The sequence below is a fragment of the Pongo abelii genome, chromosome 10 (genome assembly GCF_028885655.2).
Source record: "Pongo abelii isolate AG06213 chromosome 10, NHGRI_mPonAbe1-v2.0_pri, whole genome shotgun sequence".
NCBI lineage: Eukaryota > Metazoa > Chordata > Mammalia > Primates > Hominidae > Pongo > Pongo abelii.
Window position 1 is genome coordinate 118,046,523 of NC_071995.2, and position 15,492 is coordinate 118,062,014.

The following is a 15,492-nucleotide window of genomic DNA, read 5'->3' on the forward strand; positions in this document are numbered from 1 at the left end:
GTCCCTGGTCAGTCCTGTCTGATCGAGGCCTCGCCTCTCTGCCCTTCCCTGCCCGGTTCCTACCCACCTGGCTAGGGCCAGTGCCCATTTTTAACCCTACCCATTGATCATTTCAGGAAACCTCTGTTTACTGTGGGGCACCCAGGCAAAACATGCTCCACAAGTTCAACTTGTATATTTGGCAGATTAAACTTGACATTATCGTAAAAAAGGAAAAAAAAAAATAATGTTGCCGGGTGAATAGTGGCTTAAATGATATAAATAGCTGTTTTCTAACTTCACAAAAAGTTTAGAGGTAAGTAGATACACAGTTTTTTTTTCAGCTGTTATGCCACCAAGAGCCCAGGACATTTCCATTTTTTTCTCTGCCATCTCTGACAAGTGTACATAATCATAGCCTATCCTCATGGTTGCAAGATGGCTGCAGCAGCTCCAGGCATCTCATCCTCATATGACAATGTATGGGAATAGAAGGAAGTCATAAAAAGGTATTATCACCTAGCTTCATTTATCAGTGAGCAGGATATCGTCCAGAAGCTCCTAGCAGACTTCTTTTTCGATCTCATTGGCCAAAAGTGGGTCACATGCCTACCCTGAGACCAATTTCTGCCAAAAGGGAAAAGGATGGTCATGACAGGCTTGGATCAACATCTTCTGAGGCCAGGAACATTGCTGCCTGAACAAAACAAGGTTCTGTTAGGAAGGAGGAAAGAGGCCTAGCAGCTCTGAGGGTAGTTAACAGTGCTGTGGCTGCCACGGGTTTGGATGCTGCTGGGAACACAGATCCCTGACTGTAGGGTGGGAGAGAGAAGGGCTGCCGTGGTAAGTGCCAGGAGTCCCAACTCAAACTAATTTAAGCCAAAAGTGGTATTTATTGGTGCACATAGCTGAGAAGTCTGGGATAAGAGCTGCTTGCTGGGAGAGCTGGATTCGGGGCACTAATGCTATCAACAGAATTGTTTCCCTCCATCTGACGTGGCCCTGCAATAATGGCTTCATTCCCACTGTCCCTGTTGCCCCCGCTTCCCACGCTCTCAGCCCTCCATGCCCCATGTCCTCTCATCGGGGCCACAAGGTAGCTGCAGTCACTACAGCTCCACAATCCACATTCCAGTCCTGAGGGAGAAAAGCCAGTCTTCTCCCACAGCGTCTGCCATTTTGGATAGTCATTCTTTTTTTACTTTTTTTTTTTTTAGACAGAGTCTCACATTTTGTCGCCCAGGCTGGAGTGCAGTGGAGCTATCTCTAGTTCACCGAAAGCTCTGCCTCCCATATTTAAGCGATTGATTCTCCTGACTCAGCCTCCTGAGTAGCTGGGACTACAAGCGCCCAATACCACGCCCAGCTAATTTTTGCATTTTTAGTAGAGACAGGGTTTCACCATGTTGGCTAGGCTGGTCTGGAACTCCTGACCTCAAGTGATCCACCTGCCTCAGCCTCCCAAAGTGCTGGGATTACAGGCGTGAGCCACAGTGCCCTGCTACTTATTCCAGAGTCATTCTTAGTGGACCAGCCTGATCATATGATCATCCCGGAGCCAAGCGTAGGTCAAGAAATCAGTGCTTTGATTGGTCAGGCCTGAGTCACATGCTCCATCCCTGCAGCCAATCCCATTTAATCCAACAACATCCTAGGAAGTAGATGTTGTTATTTTTGCAATGAAAAAGCTTGAGGCCAAGAGAGAAGTGGCTTGGGTAAGTCATGTGATGACAGCAAAACTTGAACTTATATGTTTTATTTTGGAAGGTCAATAAGGAGCTACTGGGCTGCTTCTCAAGGACACCTCCAAACCCCCAAAAGACAGCAAAATCAGCGACTGAACACCCACTGTGCTGGGGCCTGTACTAGGAGCCAAGGGCATAGCAAACCGTGAGTCGCAATCCCAGCCTGCAAAGCGCTCTCAGTTCAGTAACAGAGACAGGCAAATAAATAATGGCCCTCACTAATCTTTGATTTGTGCAGACACCATGCTGGGTGCTTTATGTATATTTAATTGCACTACAATCATACGAGGTAGTTCCAATTTTCTTTTCTTTTCTCCCTCTCTATTTTTTTTTTTTTTTTTTTTTTAGAGGGAGTCTCACTGTGTCACCCAGGCTGGAGGGCAGCGGCACGATCTTAGCTCACTGCACCCTCCACCTCCCAGGTTCAAGTGATTCTCATGCCTCAGCCTCCCCAGTAGCTGGGATTACAGGTGCCCCACCACGCCTAGCTAATTTTTATATTTTTAGTAGAGACAACATTTTCACCATATTGGCCAGGCTGGTCTGTAACTCCTGACCTCAAGTGATCCACTCGCCTTGGCCTCCCAAAGTGCTGGGATTACAGGCGTGAGCCACTGCGCCCAGCTGAGATAGGTCCAGCGTTTATCTCCATTTTTCAGATAAGCAAAAGTGCCCTGCCCCAAATCATATACCTGATAAGCAACTGGCCCAGGCAGCCCGACTTCAGGACCTTCACTCTTCACTATTATTCTGTTCTGACTTTCTCCTAACAAAGCAAAAGATGTGTGCCTTGAGTCCATCCAAATTATGGGAAGAGAAGAGAGGTGTTTCAGATTGGGGCTTTGCGAAGCGCAGGGGGATCAGGGGTGTCTTCTTAGAGGAGGGTTCACTCGTGGCAGGCTTGAGGATCAGGCACAGTTATAGGACTTGAGCAAGCAGGGTTTGGGGCAGGGAGGTGCCTCACAGGCAGAAGAAAACACATGAGCCAAGGCAAAAGGCATGTTCCTTTTAAAATCCTTTCATGGTTCCCCATTGTTTACAAGATTGAGTGCAGACTTCTTTGCAAGACTTATTAGGCTGCTGGATCCGTCCCTGGGTGACCTTTTTCCACTACAGCCCAAATCCCCACTCTCTCCCTCCTGCCCCACCTAACTTCCCTCTGTTCTTCCCACCAGACAGGCCCTTTCTTGCTACCAGGACTTTGAATACACTACTCTCTCTCTTCCAAGGATTACTGTCCCACCCTCTTCATTGGCTAATTCTTTGGAGTCTCTGCTGGGCCTCCTACCAGGCTGGCCAGAGCCCCCTCTCACTTACTCTTATCCCAACACAACACATCATATTGTAACAGCCTAGGTATTTGTGTAGCAGATAAATAATAACAATAACAAAAATCAAAACTGATCCTAGCTACTCTGCTTTCAAGGAAGGGAGGAGGAATCATTTCAAGCCTAGGGGAAAATCCTTACCCATCTGATATTTGTTCAACAAACATTTACTGGACACCTACCATGTGCAAGGCACTGGGCTGGGTGTTAGATACTGTTTCTTCCCACTTTAAGATCCTGGTGAGAGGAGGAAAGTAAGATTGTCATTTCCAAGTTCTCTAGTTCTAGGCCACTGAATGGTGAGACTCCAAGCAGGTAGAGTAGAAGCCCATCCATGAGAGGGTTCCCTAGCCAAGGGCATGGAGAACCACACAGGTCCGCCCAAGCAAGTGAGCAAGGGCTCTAAAGCAAGGGGGCCTGGCAACGTGTTGGATGGCTGAACTGTAGTGATGTAACCACCCAATGGGTTCACCTTGCCTGCTGCCTAGATACAGCTGATTTATCAAGACGGGAATTGCGATAGTGAAAGAGTAATTCACACAGAGCCGGCTGTGCAGGAGAACTCAAATCAGTCTCTCTGAGCATTCGAAGATCAGAGTTTTTAAAGATAGTTTGGTGAGTAGGGACTTGGGAAGCGGGGAGTACTAATTGGTCAGGTTGGAAATGGAATCAGAGGGCGTCGAAGTGAGGTTTTCTTTCCTTCCTTCTTTCCTTCCTTCCTGCCTCCTTCCTTCCTCTCTCCCTCCCTTCCTTTCTTCCTTCCTTCCTTCTTTCCTGTCTTTCTTTCTTTCTTTTTTTAGAAGGACCCTCTCTCTGTCACCCAGGCTGGAGTGCAGGCACACTGCAACTTCCGCCCCCCAGGTTCAAGTGATTCTCCTGCCTCAGCCTCCTGAGTAGCTGGGATTACAGGCGCCTGCCACTGCGCCCAGCTAATTTTTGTATTTTTAGTAGAGGCAGGGTTTCACCATGGTGGCCAGGCTGGTCTTTAACTCCTGACTTTGTGATCCACCCGCCTTGGCCTCCCAAAGTGCTAGGATTATAGGCGAGAGCCACCACACCCAGCCGAGGTTTTCTTAATGTCTTCTGTTCCTGGGTGGGATGGCAGAACTGGTTGGGCCAGATTACCATCTGGGTGGTGTCAGCTGATCCATCAAGGGCAAGGTCTGCAAAATATCTCAAGCACTGATCTTAGGTTTTACAATAGTGATGTTATCCCCAGGAGCAATTTGGGGAGGTTCAGACTCTTGGAACCAGAGGCTGCATGACCCTAAACTGTAATTTCTCATCTTGTAGCTAATTTGTTAGTCCTACAAAGGCAGACTGGTCCCCAAGCAAGAAGGGGGTCTTTTCAGGAAAGGGCTGTTGTCAATTTTGTTTCAGAGTCAAACCATGTACTGAATTCCTTCCCAAAGTTAGTTCGGCCTACACCCATGAATGAACAAGGGCAGCTTTAGGGTTAGAAGCAAGATAGAGTCGGTTAGGTCTGATTTCTTTCACTGTCACAATTTCCTCAGTTATAATTTTGCAAAGGCAGTTTCAGTGAGAGGTGATCAGTGAGGAAGGCCAGGTGGTGGGGGGAATCAGAAACTAAAATATGGTGCACAATATTTAATTTTAAATTCTTTCCATTGTGGTATAAAACTCATATGCCAGTACAACTTTTAGGGAAGTCTTACACACCCTTAGGTGCTTTGTATGAGTGGTCTTGGTGGGTGAGGATGGATCAAGGTCAAGGATAGTCCAGAGCAAGGTAAATGGAGAGAATTCTTCATGGGCAGGAACTTGGAGACAGAACCACAAGAATGGTCTCCTGAGAGGCTCTTGGGGAGGGTACTTGACAGGAGTATGAGTCATTTTTATTTAAATATCTCAAAAGAGTATGATTTTTCCCAGATACCCAGACAGTTCCCGTGGTAGACTACAGACAGAGAACACACGTTGGTGCTTCTTTCCAGTATCCCTAACTCATAACACAGTGCCTGGTGCAGAGGAAGCATTTCATACTTGCCAGATGGATACATGAATGGATTGATTGAACAAATAAAATCCAAACTCCGTTCTACTGCCTTCAAAGTCCCACATGATCTGGCCCCCGTCCGGTCTCCAACTTCATCTCTTGGCCACCTTTTTGCTCCTCAGACACCATGGTCCTTCTCACCCCAGGGCCTTTGCATTCTCCTCTCCTTAGGTTGTGAACACTCGGCCCCCAGCTCTTTGGCTGCCTTCTTCCTATCCTAATTTCCTCACATCTCCCCTCCCCACCCTACCCCTGCTTGCTCAAGTCTCACAATATTGTGAGAGGCCTCACAATCACCACCTCCAATCACTGACTATTACATAGATCACACTGCTTTATTTCCATCAAAGCACTTCTGACAATTGTGCTTGCTTGGTTGGAAACACACGTGCCTATTAAAATGTAAGCTACCCTCAACACCCATCACTTACATAGATACACCCTGGAACGGAAGCTCCAAAAGAGTAGGCATTTTATTTTTCTGTCTTGTCCGCTACTGTCTTTTATGCTAAATGTAATGCTTGGCACATCAGAAACAATAAATATTTATTAAATGGATGGATGAACGAATAAATGGTGAGTGTGGGTCACCCTGGGAAATTAGGATAAAGGCATGATTTCAAAACCCAGAAACCTGGCTCATTTCCATTCTGAGAGGTTCAAGCTCAAAGACACAAGACTTGGCACCAAAATAGATGACCTGACCCTTCACTGGAGATCTCCAATCAAATGACAGAGAAGTGTTGTTCCTGAGCTCTCACTTTGATGATACTGGGAGAGGAGATGCCCAGAACCTTCTTGCAGCCCCCTGCCTTGACCCAGCTCTGACAGAGCTTTATCCGCAGCACACCTCCACCTCCTCCCAACTGCCTTCTAGCCAGCTGGCTGCCAATGGTGATGTATAGAGATGACTTGATTTGACCTTGAAGGGAAGAAACAAATTAATGTGTCTCAAAATAAATTCCAGGAATCAGTGGCTGGCTTCTCCTCCAACCCCTCCCTCCATTGCTTCACAGGTAGTGCATCATAAAGTGAAAATCAATACTGTCTCTTAAATGAGCCAACACCTGGAGCTGGCAGGATGTGGGGCTGCCTGGAGGTCCCCTCCCACCCAATGTTCTGGGCCCAGGAGTTGTTAGAAGCAGTGGGAGTCTCAAGGCCTGCTGTGGGCCCAGCTCTCAGGTTCCTGAAGGCTGGCTGAGCAAACCTACCTGTCCCATAGCTGGAAGGCCTCCCAGGTATAAGCAGATGTGGGTTACCTGGTGGCTCCCTCGGGAAGGAGGAAGGGCAGCCATGTGGAAGGGCATTGCCATTGCCATTATCTAAGGATGACTTGGATATGGGGGGCAGGGAAAGAGAGACTCCAAGTCTCACTACCCAACTCAGCAATTCGATGTATATTTACTGAACACTTGTGCTTGGCACTAAATTCAACTGGTATGCCCAGGTACAGTATGCCAGTGTTCAAATAATGAAATACCTCATTACCGCTTGGTGAATAGCACTGCCTGAGCCTCTCAGGATCCCCAGGGTCCTGGCCTGTGTTAAGCATGTTTTCTTATTCTGATGATTTGGCATTTGGATCCTGGCTGACCCTGGAGGGACTGCCTGTCCCAGGGCCAGCCAATTTCTGGAGATAGAAAAGGACTGTCTGGGAGAGGAGCACATTTTTCATATGTAAACCAAACCCTCCAGAACCCAGATCCCCAACCACCTCCTTTATTGTGCTTTTCAGCCTTTGGGTCACTCTCCACCTGCCCTAATCACCCAGGGCCAGGAACCAGAGAAGCAGAGACAGCCCCTATGTCCCAGAGCCTGCTGCAATTATTCAAACGAGCCAATTCAAAACCTGCATGACCTGCTTCACCCTTTCCTTCCTGCAGAAGCCATAACAAAGGCTCTTGCTCACATTTTCTTCTTACTCCCTCTGCCTCCTGAGGGACCCTGGAGTTTCCCTTTGTGGATCCCCATGGCGTGGGGTGCCCCCACTTCTTAGAATCTTTGAGTATAACAAGCTATGTTTTCAATGGCAATCTTTTCCTTTTCTGTTGTCCACACTCGAATAATGATAATACCTACAATTCCATTTTTTTCCTTTTTTTTTGAGACAACCTCACTCTGTCACCCAGGCTACAGTGCAGTGGTGCCATCTCGGCTCACTGCAACCTCCACCTGCCAGGTTCAAGCAATTCACCTGCCTTAGCCTCCTGAGTAACAGGGACTACAGATGCTCGCCACCACACCCGGCAAATTTTGGTATTTTTAGTAGAGACAGGGTTTCATCATATTGGTCAGGCTGGTCTCGAACTCCTGACCTCAGGTGATCCACCCAGCTTGACCTTGACCTTGACCTCCCAAAGTGCTGGGATTACAGGCATGAGTCACCGTGCCTGGCTACAATTTCAAATATAGCCACCGCCCCCATCACCCTCCAACTCCCTCTAAGAATCAGCAGCTGAAGTGTTAATATCTCTTCAGCAGGAGGCCTTTGGACCAGTGGCTGTTCTGAAAAATCAGTGCCGTGTCCTCCAGTTAAAGATTTTGAATATCACACGAACACACACACACACACACACATACACACACACACACACACACACACACACAGGCCTACTATGTGGCAGCTATAGCACTGGGCCTTGGGGAACACACACACATGGGCCTCTGCCTGCACCCAGCCTGGATGCGGTAGTTACTGGGGGCTTCTAGGAAGAAATGGAAGAAATGATGTCCAGTTGAAACCTGAAGGGGGAGTATTAATAATAGTGTTATTGAATGTTATTAGCTTCAAGGCACTGTCTATGCTCTTCACACTCATTTAATCTGTAGTCAACCCTGGAAGGCAGTTGATCCAGAAATGTGCCCAAGATCCCACAGCCTGGAAGTGATGAGCCAGTTTTAAACTATAGCAGGCTTGTTCCAGACCAATGTGTTAGCTAGGCCAGGGAGCGGGGAGGGTGAAAAGAAGGGTTAAGCATTTCTGGCAGAGGGAATGATAATGCATGGATTTAGTAGGTGTGTGTTTTTTAAAACAAACGAAACCCTTAATTCTCACTCAGAGCTTCAGTTTCTTTATCCGTAAAATGGGAATAATTAATAATCACGTTTAATATCCCCCAAAGAATTGCTGGGATGATAGCAAGTTTGTAAAATAAACAGGGCTATTGCTTAGTTATTATCACCATCCCAGCAGCTGAGAGAAGCAGAGAGAGCAGAGGAATGACAAGGACCAGCTGTCTTGGAAACGTTGCCTAGTGACCTGATATGGGACAGTTTCATTTTTTCTGTGCCTGCATGACACACCAGCTTGTTCTGGATCTGACAGTGACAGCTTACAAAATCCACAGCAGACACGATGACAGAGCTTACTGCCAATAGGCAGGCATGTATGCACACACACACACACACACACACACACACACACAGGCACATGCACACCTCAGATCTAAGCCAGCACAGACGCAGTTGTTGGAGAACAAAGAATGTCTTTGCAGAAGGGACAGAAATGGAAACTTTCTGGCTGTGTCCAAGATTTCATGCTAGATCAGCAGTTCCTAGAGTGGATTCTATCAGCAGAAAAGGAGATGGGAAGAGTTCCGCAGTCAAATAAGTTTGGGAGGTGCTAGGTTAGACAAAGTTAAATACTCCTCTTTAGTCTGGTGATGTGCATTGTGAACCTCCAAGAGGAAGATACAGCCGGTAGCTGTCATTGTATAAGTGATTACCCTAAAATTTAGTGACTTGAAACAGTAAACAGTTATGATTGCAGTTTCTGAGGTTCAGGAATTCAGCTGAGGCTCAGCTGGATGAGCCTGGTTTAAATGAGATTGCAGTCAAGATGTTAGCAGGGACTGCAGCCATCTGAAGGCTAGACCAGGGCTGGAGGGTCTGCCTTTAAGCTCACTCTTGTGGCTGTTGGCTGGAGGCCTCAGTTCCTTACCACGTGGGCCTCTCCAAGGGGATGTGTTAGAATCCTCATGATGTGGCAGCTGACCTCCCTTAGAGCGAGTGAGCCAACAGAGAATGAGGCAGAAGCCCAATGTGTCTTTTGTGATCTATCCTCGAAAGTGGCATAGCATTACTCCTGCTATATGCTTTTGGACAGCACCACTATAAAGAAACCCTAGAGTGGATGTGAATTTGTTCCAACCTAAGGCAAGAGAGCTGGGCTTTAATGCTTCTGCACCCAACACCCATTGTCTAATATCTGCTGCCCTGGGGTGGAATTGGGGCTGTAAACTCCCAGTCAGGACATAAACATCACGTCCTTTGACCCTGTGCCTAAAATAGCTCTAGTAGCCCTAGGGAAGTCCTCCACAGAAGAGTCACAGGTGCAAACTCATGGAAACAAAAGCACCCAGAGGCCAGGGGAGGCATATACAGAAACAGTAAAAGGGAGCTGGGGGATGCGGGCTGCCGTGTCTGCTGCTTTTATACGCATGAATAAGTAGAAGTCAGAAGTGGTTCAATTGCAGAGCATCAGTTGGACAAATGGCCGAAACAGTATGCAACCACTAAATATCATGCTCCTGAAGATGATTTATTGTCACAGAAATAACATATGGGAAGAGCCAGCCTCAAATAATCAGTATGTATGATATTCCATTTAAAATAAATAAATATAACTTTGCATTTCTATTTTGTTTTAAAATACCACTATTTCTTGGCCGAGTATGGTGGCTGATGCCTGTAATTCCAGCACTTTGGGAGGCCAAGGCGGGCAAATCAAATAAGGTCAGGAGTTCAAGACCAGCCTGGCAAACATGGTGAAACCTCATCTCTACTAAAAACACAAAAATTAGCCAGGTGCGGTGGCTCACACCTGTAATCCCAGCACTTTGGGAGGTCAAGGCAGGTGGATCATGAGGTCAGGAGTTTAAGACCAGCCTGGCCAAGATGGTGAAACCCTGTCTCTGCTAAAAATACAAAAATTAACGCGGCGCGGTGGTGGGTGCCTATAATCCCAGCTACTCAGGAGGCTGAGGCAGGAGAATCCCTTGAATCTGGGTGGCAGAGTTTGCGCTGAGCCGAGATCATGCCACTGCACTCCAGCCTGGGTGACAGAGTGAGACTCTGTGTCAAAATAATAATAATTAGCCAGGCGTGGTGGCAGGTGCCTGTAATCCCAGCTACTTGGGAGGCTGAGGCGGGAGAATCACCTGAACTCAGGAGGCAGAGGTTGCAGTGAGCCGAGTTCGTGCCACTGCACTCCAGCCTAGACGACAAAGCAAGACTCCGTTTCTAAAAAAATTTTAAAAATTAAAATAAATACAATTTTGCTATTTTGTTTTAAAATCCACTATTTCTTTAAGGAAGTTGAGTGTTCACATTACTTTTTCCTTTGTGCTTGTTATGGACTGTGTGTTTTGTGTCCCACCAAAAATCACATGTTGAAATCCTAACTCCCAATGTGATCGTTTTAGGAGTTGGGTCTTTGGGAGGTGATTAGGCCATAAGAATGGAGCCCTCATGAATGGGATTAGCACCTTTATAAAGAGGGCCCCAGAGAGCACTCTCATCCTCTTTCTCCCATGTGAGGGCACAAAAAGAAGCTGGTGGTGTGCAACCTGAAGAGGGCCCTCACCACCACCCGACCATGCTGGCAGCCTGGCCGTGGGCTTCCAGCCTCCAGAACAGTAAGGAATATATTTCTACTGTTTATAAACCACCCAGTCTGTGGTGCTTTATTATAACAGCCCGAACTAGGAGCAGTGCTTTTCTGTGTTTTTCAAATATTCTTCATAGAGAATGGATTGCATTTCAAACAACAAAAGTAAACCTAGCTGTTAGGTCTAAGAGATTCTCATAAGGAAATCTTTGATTTAATATATCAGCTGATGCAAATTTTATTTCCTGTCCTAGAACATGGCATTGGTATAGCCGTGTGAGGTTATCCATACACACTCCAGAGCAAGAAGGCCCTAGTTTGAATTCTGTGCTATCATTTGTTAGCTGGGTGACCCTGAGCAGATTTCTAAACTTCTTTGTGCCTCAGGCTCCTTGGCAATAGCATAGGAGTGATGATGGAGTACCTTGTAGAGTTGCGGAAAGGAATAAATGAATTAAGATATGTAAAATACTTAGAGCAATTGCTGGCAAATAAAAAGCACTTTGGCAGCACAGACCTACCTTTCCCCACCCCTCCCTCATCTCTAATTAGTCTAAATGGCTAAGGCCTTTTTTTCTCTCTTTTCCCTCTCATTAAAGCTACCCTGTTCCACCTTCTGTTGCATTCCTTGGGGATCCTGCCAGGTATAAGTGGGTAGTGATGAATTAATCAGGTTGGCCAATCACATTTATCTATGTTCAGGTCTTACCTCCTCCAGGGAATGCCCTCTAACCCAGTTTTGAAGGCTCCAGAGAGCCCTTTACAGGCCTGGGGTGGAGTGTGGGGGATAGACACCTGTGGCTTCTGCCTGGCAGTATTTATGTGTCTTTACTCTAGTCATAGTCCCTCAATACCTCTTTGGGACATCTTTCTCACCACTTTGTGCAGATTCACTGGGAATGTCCATCAAAGGACTTTCAACCTTCCTTCACTAGGGGTGGGCACATGGCCCAAGCTAAGCCAAGCAGAGCCTGTCTCATGGGAATTTGAACCTCATGCAGAGAGACTTGAGGATGGGAAATAGTTGAAGCTGATTCATTCCAGAGACAGTGCCCTGAGATGTCCATTTTCCTTGCTCTGGATCCCCACTTCCTGACATCTAAATCGTGTTCAACTTTTCTTTTCAATTAAATGAACTATCCCACATCCCTTTCTCCCCAAATTATGTAAAGTCTGTTTCTTTCACTTAAAAACAAAGAATACCAGCTGCTATGTTATAGTAAGTACACTAGGAGAGAGGGAATGAGAGAGAGGGAGATGTCAGGCTGGGCAGCATAGTATCTCCCATGCTACCTGTAAAGTGACACCTGAGTTCTAAACCAGCCAAACTACTAACTCCTTCTGTGACCCTGGCCAAGTGCTCTCGCCTCTCCCCCTCTTCCCCCAACCCCCATTCTCCTTTGCAGAGTTCTCTTCCTAGAAGCGTCCCGTAAATGCAGTTGTCCTGGAGTCCCTTCCTAAGGCCCCCGTGCATTTTCCTGGGAGTATCCCACACATTCCGTAGCCTTCTCTAAGCTAACACACGCAAGTCCCTTCCAGATCAGCTCTCTGAGGCTTCAGGTGGCTCCTAGACATCACCACTCACAGGATTCTCAAACTGCACATCTCCAAAGGAGAATCCACTATCTCTCCCTTCAAACTGCTCCATTCCCTTCCTTCCCCCAAGTTAGTACTCAGCACTAACACCTTCCCTGCAGAAACCCCAGAACTCTTCTAGACTTCTCTCCTTGTCAGCCTGTCACCAAGGTGCTGTCCATACTCTCTGGTCTGTATCTGCCAATACCGTCCTCTGTCATATGAGTCCTCCTGTTGTCCAGCAATTGTCACTTTACAAAATCCAGTCATCCATTTATTACTTAACCCTTACAACAAGTCAAGGAGGTGGATGGATGGTATTATCTCAATTTAAGAAAACGGAGGATCAGAAAAGGAAAGCCATATGCTCAGGGTCACACAGGAATTAGAAAGTAGAGCTGGGGTTTGAACCTAGAGCTGACTGAGCCTAAAACCCATGCTGGTCCCTCCAGGACCTCCTCTGTCCATGGTGCCTGAATGCAGGAGGAGCAAGATCTGAGCCCGTCTCTCTCTGGCAGGTTACTAAGGTCCACGGTGCAAACAGCAACAGTGTTGTTCATGAGCTCATCTGCTCCATCTTGCTCCACCCAGCCCTAATCCGGGCTCCTGACCTGGGAATTCATCTCCCAGGCAACCAGAGTGATGCAACAAACAGAGGAGCTGCCCAGGCAGGATTGGTGCAAGCCCAGGACCGTGGCTGACGTTCAAGGGCTCCAGCCCAGAATGCCCCCTCTGTGGAATTAGCACCGTGTGCCCCTGATGAGCCAGAGGAATCCAAAACCCAGTCCTGGCAAGGACAACAGAGGCTGGAAACATGGGGAGGCTTGTGACCTGCAGTCATCACAAAACACTCATTGTCCATCCTGGGGTACGGGGGAGGGTTCAAGAGACCCATGTTTTATGTCTTGCCCCAAGAATTACTAACTCTGCATACAATTCATCAGGAAATCCTTCGCTGCCAAATGTATCCAGTGTCCAAACACTTCTCACCGCCTCCCCTGCCTCCACCTTCATCCAAGCCTATGTTACAGCAAAGGTTGTTTCCACACTTGTCCCTACAGTCCATTTTTTTTCTGAGACAGAATCTCGCTCTGTCACCCAGGCTGAAGGGCAGTAGTGCAGTCTCAGCTCACTGCAGCCTCTGCCTTGCAGGCTCAAGTGATTCTCATGTCTAAACCTCCTGAGTAGCGGGGACTACAGACATGGGCCACTGCACCCAGATAATTGTTTTGTATTTTTAGTAGAGATGGGGTTTCACCATGTTGGTCAGGCTGGTCTTGAACTCCCAGCCTCAAGTGATCTGCCCTCCTCGGCTTCCCACAGTGCTGGGATTACAGGCATAAGCCACCATGCCTGGCCAATTTTTTTTTTTAAATTTTTATTGTAGTAAAATACGTAACATGCAATATACCATTTAAATAATTTTCAGAAGTGAACAACTCAGTGGCATTAATTACATTCAAAATGCTGTGCAACCACCACCACTATGTTCCAAACTTTTCATCGTCCAAAAAAAAAAAAAAAACTCTGTAAGCATTGAGCAACAACTTCCTCATTTCTCTCTGCACCCAGCCCCTGGGAACTTCTAATCTACTTTGTGTCTCTAAATTTGCTTACTCTAGACATTTCATATCAGTGAAATCATACCATATTTGTTCTTTTGTGTCAGGCTTCTTTCACTTAGCTGAATGTTTTCAAGGTTCTTCCATGGTGTAGCATATATTGAAACATCATTTCTTTTTATGACTGAGTAATATTCCACAGTAATATTTTATACAATAAAAAATATTCAATATATGCACGGCATATATTGAAACATCATTTCTTTTTATGACTGAGTAATATTCCACATTGTATGGATATGACATTGTATGGATATGACATGCTGTGCATACACGTATCTGTCAATGTATACCCTGCAGTCAATTTGAACACTAAAGCTGGATTGACCTTGGTAAAATATTACTCAGTTCAAATATGACTCAGATCAAAGCCTCTTAAGGCTCCTCTATTCAGCAAAATCCATAGTCCTTATCATGGCTACAAAGCCCTAAAGGATTCTCCCTACACACATACACACACAGACGCATACACATACACAGGCACACACACACATGCACGCACACACACATGCACACACACTTGCATGTACACCCTGTTCCCTTTGTGCCCCTTCAGCCTCATCACTTTCCTCCCCTCCCCATCCCCACTCCACTCCTTGCTGCTCCATGAATGCCCCTGGCACACCACCACCCCAGGGCCTTTGAACATCCTGCATATGCTCTTCCTCAAGACATCTGCGCAGCTGAGCCCCTCATTTCCGTCAAATATTTGCTCAAATATCATCTCAGTGAGTCTCAGCCTGAACACCCCATTTGAAACTGTAGCTGTTCCCCTTTGTTTATTATTTCTGATCTCCCTTATCAGATCTGTTTTTTTTCACAGCACTTGCCACTTTCTGACATATTCTATAATTTATCTATTCATAACTTCCATTGTTTATTATCTCCCTCCACTTCTAGAATGTAAGTTCTACAAGGGCAGGGATTTTTTCACCTGTTCCATTCATCAATGTGTCTGAAGCACTGAAGACAATGGCTAATATCCAGGAGGCACTCAGTAGAAATATTTGTTGAGTGAATAAATGTTTTCACTCAGTTGCTGCGCTTCTCTGGGCCCCTGTATCTGTGAATTAGGGATTACAATCTGTCCCTGGAGCAGTGGGTGTTAGGGTGGGAATCGTGTTAGATAATGAATGTTACCACCCTTCATACGTCATAAGGTATTATGCAAGTAAGAGAGTGTGGAGGAAAACTGATCTTCATCGAGAACCCGTGACGTCAGATACTTTCCATAATGTATCTCGTTTCATTATTGCCATTTTACAGATGAGGAGACTGAGGCTCAGAAAGGTGAAGTAACTTGTCCTGACATCACAGTGTGTAAGCGTGGGGGAGTCTGAGCTTCAACACAGCTTCTGGGATCTTTCTTTTTTTGAGATGCAGTCTCGCTCTGTCACCCAGGCTGGAGTCCAGTGGCGAGATCTCAGCTCACTGCAAGCTCTGCCTCCCGTGTTCATGCCATTCTCCTGCCTCAGCCTCCCGAGTAGCTGGGACTACAGGTGCCCACCACCACGCCTGGCTAATTTTTTGTATTTTTAGTCAGTAGAGAAGGGTTTTCACTGTGTTAGCCAGGATGATCTCAATCTCCTGACCTCGTGATCCGTCTGCCTCGGCCTCC